Here is a 15,032-nt window from a genome sequence, read left to right on the forward strand (position 1 = left end):
ATATAACGCGAGATCGTCACATTGGTCGCATTTCTCTCTGAAACGGTTACATTTATGGTCTGCCAGCCCTTGTCGCGTGCTGCGGTATGTGGGGACAATACAAGCAGCACAGTAGAACACAGGAGAAGCATCTAAGTTGATGCAATCGCCCAGTAAGAAGAGCTACATTTATAGTTTTAGTTATCGATTATTGAATTATTGGTCGGTTTGGTGCCTTGGACATGACCGAGGACCTTAAGATTTTGCATGAACCGAGGACTGGCAGCCACGTAACACGAGTAAATGTGAAAAGTGTTAATATGTAGTAAAAACCTTAGAAAATCTCCGTGTTTCGTCATTCACCATCGAATCGATATAACGCGAGATCGTCACATTGGTCGCATTTCTCTCTGAAACGGTTACATTTATGGTCTGCCAGCCCTTGTCGCGTGCTGCGGTATGTGGGGACAATACAAGCAGCACAGTAGAACACAGGGGAAGCATCTAAGTTGATGCAATCGCCCAGTAAGAAGAGCTACATTTATAGTTTTAGTTATCGATTATTGAATTATTGGTCGGTTTGGTGCCTTGGACATGACCTAGGACCTTAAGATGTTGCATGAACCGAGGACTGGCAGCCACGTAACACGAGAAAATGTGAATAGTGTTAATATGTAGTAAAAACCTTAGAAAATCTCCGTGTTTCGTCATTCACCATCGAATCGATATAACGCGAGATCGTCACATTGGTCGTTGGTCGCATTTCTCTCTGAAACGGTTACATTTATGGTCTGCCAGCCCTTGTCGCGTGCTGCGGTATGTGGGGGACAATACAAGCAGCACAGTAGAACACAGGAGAAAGCATCTAAGTTGATGCAATCGCCCAGTATGAAGAGCTACATTTATAGTTTTAGTTATCGATTATTGAATTATTGTCGGTTTGGTGCCTTGGACATGACCGAGGACCTTAAGATTTGCATGAACCGAGGACTGGCAGCCACGTAACACGAGAAAATGTGAAAAGTGTTAATATGTAGTAAAAACCCTTAGAAAATCTCCGTGTTTCTTCATTCACCATCGAATCGATATAACGCGAGATCGTCACATTGGTCGCATTTCTCTCTGAAGCGGTTAAATTTATGGTCCGCCAGCCCTTGTCGCGTGCTGGGTTATGTGGGGACAATACAAGCAGCACAGTAGAACACAGAAGAAGCATCTAAGTTGATGCAATCGCCCAGTAAGAAGAGCTACATTTATAGTTTTAGTTATCGATTATTGAATTATTGGTCGGTTTGTAGCCTTGGACATGACCTAGGACCTTAAGATTTTGCATGAACCGAGGACTGGCAGCCACGTAACACGAGAAAATGTGAAAAGTGTTAATATGTAGTAAAAACCTTAGAAATCTCCGTGTTTCGTCATTCACCTTCGAATCGATATAACGCGAGATCGTCACATTGGTCGCATTTCTCTCTGAAACGGTTACATTTATGGTCTGCCAGCCCTTGTCCGCGTGCTGCGGTATGTGGGGACAATACAAGCAGCACAGTAGAACACAGGAGAAGCATCTAAGTTGATGCAATCGCCCAGTAAGAAGAGCCTACATTTATAGTTTTAGTATCGATTATTGAATTATTGGTCGGTTTGGTGCCTTGGACATGACCGAGGACCTTAAGATTTTGCATGAACCGAGGACTGGCAGCCACGTAACACGAGTAAATGTGAAAAGTGTAATATGTAGTAAAAACCTTAGAAAATCTCCGTGTTTCGTCATTCACCATCGAATCGATATAACGCGGAGATCGTCACATTGGTCGCATTTCTCTCTGAAACGGTTACATTTATGGTCTGCCAGCCCTTGTCGCGTGCTGCGGTATGTGGGGACAATACAAGCAGCACAGTAGAACACAGGAGAAGCATCTAAGTAGATGCAATCGCCCAGTAAGAAGAGCTACATTTATAGTTTTAGTTATCGATTATTGAATTATTGGTCGGTTTGGTGCCTTGGACATGACCGAGGACCTTAAGATTTTGCATGAACCGAGGACTGGCAGCCACGTAACACGAGAATATGTGAAAAGTGTTAATATGTAGTAAAAACCTTAGAAAATCTCCGTGTTTCGTCATTCACCATCGAATCGATATAACGCGAGATCGTCACATTGGTCGCATTTCTCTCTGAAACGGTTACATTTATGGTCTGCCAGCCCTTGTCGCGTGCTGCGGTATGTGGGGACAATACAAGCAGCACAGTAGAACACAGGAGAAGCATCTAAGTTGATGCAATCGCCCAGTAAGAAGAGCTACATTTATAGTTTTAGTTATCGATTATTGAATTATTGGTCGGTTTGGTGCCTTGGACATGACCGAGGACCTTAAGATTTTGCATGAACCGAGGACTGGCAGCCACGTAATACGAGAAAATGTGAAAAGTGTTAATATGTAGTAAAAACCTTAGAAAATCTCCGTGTTTCGTCATTCACCATCGAATCGATATAACGCGAGATCGTGTCATTGGTCGCATTTCTCTCTGAAACGGTTACATTTATGGTCTGCCAGCCCTTGTCGCGTGCTGCGGTATGTGGGGACAATACAAGCAGCACAGTAGAACACAGGAGAAGCATCTAAGTTGATGCAATCGCCCAGTAAGAAGAGCTACATTTATAGTTTTAGTTATCGATTATTGAATTATTGGTCGGTTTGGTGCCTTGGACATGACCGAGGACCTTAAGATTTTGCATGAACCGAGGACTGGTACCCACGCAACACGAGAAAATGTGAAAAGTGTTAATATGTAGTAAAAACCTTAGAAAATCTCCGTGTTTCGTCATTCACCATCGAATCGATATAACGCGAGATCGTCACATTGGTCGCATTTCTCTCTGAAACGGTTAATTTTATGGTCTGCCAGTCCTTGTCGCGTGCTGCGGTATGTGGGGACAATACAAGCAGCACAGTAGAACACAGGAGAAGCATCTAAGTTGATGCAATCGCCCAGTAAGAAGAGCTACATTTATAGTTTTAGTTATCGATTATTGAATTATTGGTCGGTTTGGTGCCTTGGACATGACCGAGGACCTTAAGATTTTGCATGAACCGAGGACTGGCAGCCACGTAACACGAGAAAATGTGAAAAGTGTTAATATGTAGTAAAAACCTTAGAAAATCTCCGTGTTTCGTCATTCACCATCGAATCGATATAACGCGAGATCGTGTCATTGGTCGCATTTCTCTCTGAAACGGTTACATTTGTGGTCTGCCAGCCCTTGTCGCGTGCTGGGTTATGTGAGGACAATACAAGCAGCACAGTAGAACACAGGAGAAGCATCTAAGTTGATGCAATCGCCCAGTAAGAAGAGCTACATTTATAGTTTTAGTTATCGATTATTGAATTATTGGTCGGTTTGGTGCCTTGGACATGACCTAGGACCTTAAGATGTTGCATGAACCGAGGACTGGCAGCCACGTAACACGAGAAAATGTGAATAGTGTTAATATGTAGTAAAAACCTTAGAAAATCTCCGTGTTTCGTCATTCACCATCGAATCGATATAACGCGAGATCGTCACATTGGTCGCATTTCTCTCTGAAACGGTTACATTTATGGTCTGCCAGCCCTTGTCGCGTGCTGGGTTATGTGGGGACAATACAAGCAGCACAGTAGAACACAGGAGAAGCATCTAAGTTGATGCAATCGCCCAGTAAGAAGAGTTACATTTATAGTTTTAGTTATCGATTATTGAATTATTGGTCGGTTTGGTGCCTTGGACATGACCGAGGACCTTAAGATTTTGCATGAACCGAGGACTGGCAGCCACGTAACACGAGAAAATGTGAAAAGTGTTAATATGTAGTAAAAACCTTAGAAAATCTCCGTGTTTCGTCATTCACCATCGAATCGATATAACGCGAGATCGTCACATTGGTCGCATTTCTCTCTGAAACGGTTACATTTATGGTCTGCCAGCCCTTGTCGCGTGCTGCGGTATGTGGGGACAATACAAGCAGCACAGTAGAACACAGGAGAAGCATCTAAGTTGATGCAATCGCCCAGTAAGAAGAGCTACATTTATAGTTTTAGTTATCGATTACTGAATTATTGGTCGGTTTGGTGCCTTGGACATGACCGAGGACCTTAAGATTTTGCATGAACAGAGGACTGGTACCCACGTAACACGAGAAAATGTGAAAAGTGTTAATATGTAGTAAAAACCTTAGAAAATCTCCCTGTTTCGTCATTCACCATCGAATCGATATAACGCGAGATCGTCATATTGGTCGCATTTCTCTCTGAAACGGTTACATTTATGGTCTGCCAGCCCTTGTCGCGTGCTGGGTTATGTGGGGACAATACAAGCAGCACATTAGAACACAGGAGAAGCATCTAAGTTGATGCAATCGCCCAGTAAGAAGAGTTACATTTATAGTTTTAGTTATCGATTATTGAATTATTGGTCGGTTTGGTGCCTTGGACATGACCGAGGACCTTAAGATTTTGCATGAACCGAGGACTGCCAGCCACGTAACACGAGAAAATGTGAAAAGTGTTAATATGTAGTAAAAACCTTAGAAAATCTCCGTGTTTCGTCATTCACCATCGAATCGATATAACGCGAGATCGTCACATTGGTCGCATTTCTCTCTGAAACGGTTACATTTATGGTCTGCCAGCCCTTGTCGCGTGCTGCGGTATGTGGGGACAATACAAGCAGCACAGTAGAACCCAGGAGAAGCATCTAAGTTGATGCAATCGCCCAGTAAGAAGAGCTACATTTATAGTTTTAGTTATCGATTATTGAATTATTGGTCGGTTTGGTGCCTTGGATATGACCGAGGACCTTAAGATTTTGCATGAACCGAGGACTGGCAGCCACGTAACACGAGAAAATGTGAAAAGTGTTAATATGTAGTAAAAACCTTAGAAAATCTCCGTGTTTCGTCATTCACCATCGAATCGATATAACGCGAGATCGTCACATTGGTCGCATTTCTCTCTGAAACGGTTAAATTTATGGTCCGCCAGCCCTTGTCGCGTGCTGGGTTATGTGGGGACAATACAAGCAGCACAGTAGAACACAGAAGAAGCATCTAAGTTGATGCAATCGCCCAGTAAGAAGAGCTACATTTATAGTTTTAGTTATCGATTATTGAATTATTGGTCGGTTTGTAGCCTTGGACATGACCTAGGACCTTAAGATTTTGCATGAACCGAGGACTGGCAGCCACGTAACACGAGTAAATGTGAAAAGTGTTAATATGTAGTAAAAACCTTAGAAAATCTCCGTGTTTCGTCATTCACCATCGAATCGATATAACGCGAGATCGTCACATTGGTCGCATTTCTCTCTGAAACGGTTACATTTATGGTCTGCCAGCCCTTGTCGCGTGCTGCGGTATGTGGGGACAATACAAGCAGCACAGTAGAACACAGGAGAAGCATCTAAGTTGATGCAATCGCCCAGTAAGAAGAGCTACATTTATAGTTTTAGTTATCGATTATTGAATTATTGGTCGGTTTGGTGCCTTGGACATGACCGAGGACCTTAAGATTTTGCATGAACCGAGGACTGGCAGCCACGTAACACGAGTAAATGTGAAAAGTGTTAATATGTAGTAAAAACCTTAGAAAATCTCCGTGTTTCGTCATTCACCATCGAATCGATATAACGCGAGATCGTCACATTGGTCGCATTTCTCTCTGAAACGGTTACATTTATGGTCTGCCAGCCCTTGTCGCGTGCTGGGTTATGTGGGGACAATACAAGCAGCACAGTAGAACACAGGGGAAGCATCTAAGTTGATGCAATCGCCCAGTAAGAAGAGCTACATTTATAGTTTTAGTTATCGATTATTGAATTATTGGTCGGTTTGGTGCCTTGGACATGACCTAGGACCTTAAGATGTTGCATGAACCGAGGACTGGCAGCCACGTAACACGAGAAAATGTGAATAGTGTTAATATGTAGTAAAAACCTTAGAAAATCTCCGTGTTTCGTCATTCACCATCGAATCGATATAACGCGAGATCGTCACATTGGTCGCATTTCTCTCTGAAACGGTTACATTTATGGTCTGCCAGCCCTTGTCGCGTGCTGCGGTATGTGGGGACAATACAAGCAGCACAGTAGAACACAGGAGAAGCATCTAAGTTGATGCAATCGCCCAGTAAGAAGAGCTACATTTATAGTTTTAGTTATCGATTATTGAATTATTGGTCGGTTTGGTGCCTTGGACATGACCGAGGACCTTAAGATTTTGCATGAACCGAGGACTGGCAGCCACGTAACACGAGAAAATGTGAAAAGTGTTAATATGTAGTAAAAACCTTAGAAAATCTCCGTGTTTCTTCATTCACCATCGAATCGATATAACGCGAGATCGTGTCATTGGTCGCATTTCTCTCTGAAACGGTTACATTTATGGTCTGCCAGCCCTTGTCGCGTGCTGCGGTATGTGGGGACAATACAAGCAGCACAGTAGAACACAGGAGAAGCATCTAAGTTGATGCAATCGCCCAGTAAGAAGAGCTACATTTATAGTTTTAGTTATCGATTATTGAATTATTGGTCGGTTTGGTGCCTTGGACATGACCGAGGACCTTAAGATTTTGCATGAACCGAGGACTGGCAGCCACGTAACACGAGTAAATGTGAAAAGTGTTAATATGTAGTAAAAACCTTAGAAAATCTCCGTGTTTCGTCATTCACCATCGAATCGATATAACGCGAGATCGTCACATTGGTCGCATTTCTCTCTGAAACGGTTACATTTATGGTCTGCCAGCCCTTGTCGCGTGCTGGGTTATGTGGGGACAATACAAGCAGCACAGTAGAACACAGGGGAAGCATCTAAGTTGATGCAATCGCCCAGTAAGAAGAGCTACATTTATAGTTTTAGTTATCGATTATTGAATTATTGGTCGGTTTGTAGCCTTGGACATGACCTAGGACCTTAAGATTTTGCATGAACCGAGGACTGGCAGCCACGTAACACGAGAAAATGTGAAAAGTGTTAATATGTAGTAAAAACCTTAGAAAATCTCCGTGTTTCTTCATTCACCTTCGAATCGATATAACGCGAGATCGTCACATTGGTCGCATTTCTCTCTGAAACGGTTACATTTATGGTCTGCCAGCCCTTGTCGCGTGCTGCGGTATGTGGGGACAATACAAGCAGCACAGTAGAACACAGGAGAAGCATCTAAGTTGATGCAATCGCCCAGTAAGAAGAGCTACATTTATAGTTTTAGTTATCGATTATTGAATTATTGGTCGGTTTGGTGCCTTGGACATGACCGAGGACCTTAAGATTTTGCATGAACCGAGGACTGGCAGCCACGTAACACGAGTAAATGTGAAAAGTGTTAATATGTAGTAAAAACCTTAGAAAATCTCCGTGTTTCGTCATTCACCATCGAATCGATATAACGCGAGATCGTCACATTGGTCGCATTTCTCTCTGAAACGGTTACATTTATGGTCTGCCAGCCCTTGTCGCGTGCTGCGGTATGTGGGGACAATACAAGCAGCACAGTAGAACACAGGAGAAGCATCTAAGTAGATGCAATCGCCCAGTAAGAAGAGCTACATTTATAGTTTTAGTTATCGATTATTGAATTATTGGTCGGTTTGGTGCCTTGGACATGACCGAGGACCTTAAGATTTTGCATGAACCGAGGACTGGCAGCCACGTAACACGAGAAAATGTGAAAAGTGTTAATATGTAGTAAAAACCTTAGAAAATCTCCGTGTTTCGTCATTCACCATCGAATCGATATAACGCGAGATCGTCACATTGGTCGCATTTCTCTCTGAAACGGTTACATTTATGGTCTGCCAGCCCTTGTCGCGTGCTGCGGTATGTGGGGACAATACAAGCAGCACAGTAGAACACAGGAGAAGCATCTAAGTTGATGCAATCGCCCAGTAAGAAGAGCTACATTTATAGTTTTAGTTATCGATTATTGAATTATTGGTCGGTTTGGTGCCTTGGACATGACCGAGGACCTTAAGATTTTGCATGAACCGAGGACTGGCAGCCACGTAATACGAGAAAATGTGAAAAGTGTTAATATGTAGTAAAAACCTTAGAAAATCTCCGTGTTTCGTCATTCACCATCGAATCGATATAACGCGAGATCGTGTCATTGGTCGCATTTCTCTCTGAAACGGTTACATTTATGGTCTGCCAGCCCTTGTCGCGTGCTGCGGTATGTGGGGACAATACAAGCAGCACAGTAGAACACAGGAGAAGCATCTAAGTTGATGCAATCGCCCAGTAAGAAGAGCTACATTTATAGTTTTAGTTATCGATTATTGAATTATTGGTCGGTTTGGTGCCTTGGACATGACCGAGGACCTTAAGATTTTGCATGAACCGAGGACTGGTACCCACGCAACACGAGAAAATGTGAAAAGTGTTAATATGTAGTAAAAACCTTAGAAAATCTCCGTGTTTCGTCATTCACCATCGAATCGATATAACGCGAGATCGTCACATTGGTCGCATTTCTCTCTGAAACGGTTAATTTTATGGTCTGCCAGTCCTTGTCGCGTGCTGCGGTATGTGGGGACAATACAAGCAGCACAGTAGAACACAGGAGAAGCATCTAAGTTGATGCAATCGCCCAGTAAGAAGAGCTACATTTATAGTTTTAGTTATCGATTATTGAATTATTGGTCGGTTTGGTGCCTTGGACATGACCGAGGACCTTAAGATTTTGCATGAACCGAGGACTGGCAGCCACGTAACACGAGAAAATGTGAAAAGTGTTAATATGTAGTAAAAACCTTAGAAAATCTCCGTGTTTCGTCATTCACCATCGAATCGATATAACGCGAGATCGTCACATTGGTCGCATTTCTCTCTGAAACGGTTACATTTATGGTCTGCCAGCCCTTGTCGCGTGCTGCGGTATGTGGGGACAATACAAGCAGCACAGTAGAACACAGGAGAAGCATCTAAGTTGATGCAATCGCCCAGTAAGAAGAGCTACATTTATAGTTTTAGTTATCGATTATTGAATTATTGGTCGGTTTGGTGCCTTGGACATGACCGAGGACCTTAAGATTTTGCATGAACCGAGGACTGCCAGCCACGTAACACGAGAAAATGTGAAAAGTGTTAATATGTAGTAAAAACCTTAGAAAATCTCCGTGTTTCGTCATTCACCATCGAATCGATATAACGCGAGATCGTCACATTGGTCGCATTTCTCTCTGAAACGGTTACATTTATGGTCTGCCAGCCCTTGTCGCGTGCTGCGGTATGTGGGGACAATACAAGCAGCACAGTAGAACACAGGAGAAGCATCTAAGTTGATGCAATCGCCCAGTAAGAAGAGCTACATTTATAGTTTTAGTTATCGATTATTGAATTATTGGTCGGTTTGGTGCCTTGGACATGACCTAGGACCTTAAGATGTTGCATGAACCGAGGACTGGCAGCCACGTAACACGAGAAAATGTGAATAGTGTTAATATGTAGTAAAAACCTTAGAAAATCTCCGTGTTTCGTCATTCACCATCGAATCGATATAACGCGAGATCGTCACATTGGTCGCATTTCTCTCTGAAACGGTTACATTTATGGTCTGCCAGCCCTTGTCGCGTGCTGCGGTATGTGGGGACAATACAAGCAGCACAGTAGAACACAGGAGAAGCATCTAAGTTGATGCAATCGCCCAGTAAGAAGAGCTACATTTATAGTTTTAGCTATCGATTATTGAATTATTGGTCGGTTTGGTGCCTTGGACATGACCGAGGACCTTAAGATTTTGCATGAACCGAGGACTGGCAGCCACGTAACACGAGAAAATGTGAAAAGTGTTAATATGTAGTAAAAACCTTAGAAAATCTCCGTGTTTCGTCATTCACCATCGAATCGATATAACGCGAGATCGTCACATTGGTCGCATTTCTCTCTGAAACGGTTAAATTTATGGTGCGCCAGCCCTTGTCGCGTGCTGGGTTATGTGGGGACAATACAAGCAGCACAGTAGAACACAGATGAAGCATCTAAGTTGATGCAATCGCCCAGTAAGAAGAGCTACATTTATAGTTTTAGTTATCGATTATTGAATTATTGGTCGGTTTGTAGCCTTGGACATGACCTAGGACCTTAAGATTTTGCATGAACCGAGGACTGGCAGCCACGTAACACGAGAAAATGTGAAAAGTGTTAATATGTAGTAAAAACCTTAGAAAATCTCCGTGTTTCGTCATTCACCATCGAATCGATATAACGCGAGATCGTCACATTGGTCGCATTTCTCTCTGAAACGGTTACATTTATGGTCTGCCAGCCCTTGTCGCGTGCTGCGGTATGTGGGGACAATACAAGCAGCACAGTAGAACACAGGAGAAGCATCTAAGTTGATGCAATCGCCCAGTAAGAAGAGCTACATTTACAGTTTTAGTTATCGATTATTGAATTATTGGCTGGTTTGGTGCCTTGGACATGACCGAGGACCTTAAGATTTTGCATGAACCGAGGACTGGCAGCCACGTAACACGAGTAAATATGAAAAGTGTTAATATGTAGTAAAAACCTTAGAAAATCTCCGTGTTTCGTCATTCACCATCGAATCGATATAACGCGAGATCGTCACATTGGTCGCATTTCTCTCTGAAACGGTTACATTTATGGTCTGCCAGCCCTTGTCGCGTGCTGCGGTATGTGGGGACAATACAAGCAGCACAGTAGAACACAGGAGAAGCATCTAAGTTGATGCAATCGCCCAGTAAGAAGAGCTACATTTATAGTTTTAGTTATCGATTATTGAATTATTGGTCGGTTTGGTGCCTTGGACATGACCGAGGACCTTAAGATTTTGCATGAACCGAGGACTGGCAGCCACGTAACACGAGAAAATGTGAAAAGTGTTAATATGTAGTAAAAACCTTAGAAAATCTCCGTGTTTCGTCATTCACCATCGAATCGATATAACGCGAGATCGTCACATTGGTCGCATTTCTCTCTGAAACGGTTACATTTATGGTCTGCCAGCCCTTGTCGCGTGCTGCGGTATGTGGGGACAATACAAGCAGCACAGTAGAACACAGGAGAAGCATCTAAGTTGATGCAATCGCCCAGTAAGAAGAGCTACATTTATAGTTTTAGTTATCGATTATTGAATTATTGGTCGGTTTGGTGCCTTGGACATGACCGAGGATCTTAAGATTTTGCATGAACCGAGGACTGGCAGCCACGTAATACGAGAAAATGTTAAAAGTGTTAATATGTAGTAAAAACCTTAGAAAATCTCCGTGTTTCGTCATTCACCATCGAATCGATATAACGCGAGATCGTGTCATTGGTCGCATTTCTCTCTGAAACGGTTACATTTATGGTCTGCCAGCCCTTGTCGCGTGCTGCGGTATGTGGGGACAATACAAGCAGCACAGTAGAACACAGGAGAAGCATCTAAGTTGATGCAATCGCCCAGTAAGAAGAGCTACATTTATAGTTTTAGTTATCGATTATTGAATTATTGGTCGGTTTGGTGCCTTGGACATGACCGAGGACCTTAAGATTTTGCATGAACCGAGGACTGGTACCCACGCAACACGAGAAAATGTGAAAAGTGTTAATATGTAGTAAAAACCTTAGAAAATCTCCGTGTTTCGTCATTCACCATCGAATCGATATAACGCGAGATCGTCACATTGGTCGCATTTCTCTCTGAAACGGTTACATTTATGGTCTGCCAGCCCTTGTCGCGTGCTGCGGTATGTGGGGACAATACAAGCTCACAGTAGAACACAGGAGAAGCATCTAAGTTGATGCAATCGCCCAGTAAGAAGAGCTACATTTATAGTTTTAGTTATCGATTATTGAATTATTGGTCGGTTTGGTGCCTTGGACATGACCGAGGACCTTAAGATTTTGCATGAACCGAGGACTGGCAGCCACGTAACACGAGAAAATGTGAAAAGTGTTGATATGTAGTAATAACCTTAGAAAATCTCCGTGTTTCGTCATTCACCATCGAATCGATATAACGCGAGATCGTCACATTGGTCGCATTTCTCTCTGAAACGGTTACATTTATGGTCTGCCAGCCCTTGTCGCGTGCTGCGGTATGTGGGGACAATACAAGCAGCACAGTAGAACACAGGAGAAGCATCTAAGTTGATGCAATCGCCCAGTAAGAAGAGCTACATTTATAGTTTTAGTTATCGATTATTGAATTATTGGTCGGTTTGGTGCCTTGGACATGACTGAGGACCTTACGATTTTGCATGAACCGAGGACTGGCAGCCACGTAACACGACAAAATGTGAAAAGTGTTAATATGTAGTAAAAACCTTAGAAAATCTCCGTGTTTCGTCATTCACCATCGAATCGATATAACGCGAGATCGTCACATTGGTCGCATTTCTCTCTGATACGGTTACATTTATGGTCTGCCAGCCCTTGTCGCGTGCTGCGGTATGTGGGGACAATACAAGCAGCACAGTAGAACACAGGAGAAGCATCTAAGTTGATGCAATCGCCCAGTAAGAAGAGCTACATTTATAGTTTTAGTTATCGATTATTGAATTATTGGTCGGTTTGGTGCCTTGGACATGACCGAGGACCTTAAGATTTTGCATGAACCGAGGACTGCCAGCCACGTAACACGAGAAAATGTGAAAAGTTTTAATATGTAGTAAAAACCTTAGAAAATCTCCGTGTTTCGTCATTCACCATCGAATCGATATAACGCGAGATCGTCATATTGGTCGCATTTCTCTCTGAAACGGTTACATTTATGGTCTGCCAGCCCTTGTCGCGTGCTGGGTTATGTGGGGACAATACAAGCAGCACAGTAGAACACAAGAGAAGCATCTAAGTTGATGCAATCGCCCAGTAAGAAGAGCTACATTTATAGTTTTAGTTATCGATTATTGAATTATTGGTCGGTTTGGTGCCTTGGACATGACCTAGGACCTTAAGATGTTGCATGAACCGAGGACTGGCAGCCACGTAACACGAGAAAATGTGAATAGTGTTAATATGTAGTAAAAACCTTAGAAAATCTCCGTGTTTCGTCATGCACCATCGAATCGATATAACGCGAGATCGTCACATTGGTCGCATTTCTCTCTGAAACGGTTACATTTATGGTCTGCCAGCCCTTGTCGCGTGCTGCGGTATGTGGGGACAATACAAGCAGCACAGTAGAACACAGGAGAAGCATCTAAGTTGATGCAATCGTCCAGTAAGAAGAGCTACATTTATAGTTTTAGTTATCGATTATTGAATTATTGGTCGGTTTGGTGCCTTGGACATGACCTAGGACCTTAAGATTTTGCATGAACCGAGGACTGGCAGCCACGTAACACGAGAAAATGTGAAAAGTGTTATATGTAGTAAAAACCTTAGAAAATCTCCGTGTTTCGTCATTCACCATCGAATCGATATAACGCGAGATCGTCACATTGGTCGCATTTCTCTCTGAACGGTTAAATTTATGGTCCGCCAGCCCTTGTCGCGTGCTGGGTTATGTGGGGACAATACAAGCAGCACAGTAGAACACAGGAGAAGCATCTAAGTTGATGCAATCGCCCAGTAAGAAGAGCTACATTTATAGTTTTAGTTATCGATTATTGAATTATTGGTCGGGTTGTAGCCTTGGACATGACCTAGGACCTTAAGATTTTGCATGAACCGAGGACTGGCAGCCACGTAACACGAGAAAATGTGAAAAGAGTTGATATGTAGTAATAACCTTAGAAAATCTCCGTGTTTCGTCATTCACCATCGAATCGATATAACGCGAGATCGTCACATTGGTCGCATTTCTCTCTGAAACGGTTACATTTATGGTCTGCCAGCCCTTGTCGCGTGCTGCGGTATGTGGGGACAATACAAGCAGCACAGTAGAACACAGGAGAAGCATCTAAGTTGATGCAATCGCCCAGTAAGAAGAGCTACATTTATAGTTTTAGTTATCGATTATTGAATTATTGGTCGGTTTGGTGCCTTGGACATGACTGAGGACCTTACGATTTTGCATGAACCGAGGACTGGCAGCCACGTAACACGAGAAAATGTGAAAAGTGTTAATATGTAGTAAAAACCTTAGAAAATCTCCGTGTTTCGTCATTCACCATCGAATCGATATAACGCGAGATCGTCACATTGGTCGCATTTCTCTCTGATACGGTTACATTTATGGTCTGCCAGCCCTTGTCGCGTGCTGCGGTATGTGGGGACAATACAAGCAGCACAGTAGAACACAGGAGAAGCATCTAAGTTGATGCAATCGCCCAGTAAGAAGAGCTACATTTATAGTTTTAGTTATCGATTATTGAATTATTGGTCGGTTTGGTGCCTTGGACATGACCGAGGACCTTAAGATTTTGCATGAACCGAGGACTGCCAGCCACGTAACACGAGAAAATGTGAAAAGTTTTAATATGTAGTAAAAACCTTAGAAAATCTCCGTGTTTCGTCATTCACCATCGAATCCATATAACGCGAGATCGTCACATTGGTCGCATTTCTCTCTGAAACGGTTACATTTATGGTCTGCCAGCCCTTGTCGCGTGCTGGGTTATGTGGGGACAATACAAGCAGCACAGTAGAACACAGGAGAAGCATCTAAGTTGATGCAATCGCCCAGTAAGAAGAGCTACATTTATAGTTTTAGTTATCGATTATTGAATTATTGGTCGGTTGGGTGCCTTGGACATGACCGAGGACCTTAAGATGTTGCATGAACCGAATACTGGCAGCCACGTAACACGAGAAAATGTGAATAGTGTTAATATGTAGTAAAAACCTTAGAAAATCTCCGTGTTTCGTCATTCACCATCGAATCGATATAACGCGAGATCGTCACATTGGTCGCATTTCTCTCTGAAACGGTTACATTTATGGTCTGCCAGCCCTTGTCGCGTGCTGCGGTATGTGGGGACAATACAAGCAGCACAGTAGAACACAGGAGAAGCATCTAAGTTGATGCAATCGCCCAGTAAGAAGAGCTACATTTATAGTTTTAGTTATCGATTATTGAATTATTGGTCGGTTTGGTGCCTTGGACATGACCGAGGACCTTAAGATTT

Source organism: Schistocerca nitens, chromosome 12, assembly GCF_023898315.1.
Source record: "Schistocerca nitens isolate TAMUIC-IGC-003100 chromosome 12, iqSchNite1.1, whole genome shotgun sequence".
NCBI lineage: Eukaryota > Metazoa > Arthropoda > Insecta > Orthoptera > Acrididae > Schistocerca > Schistocerca nitens.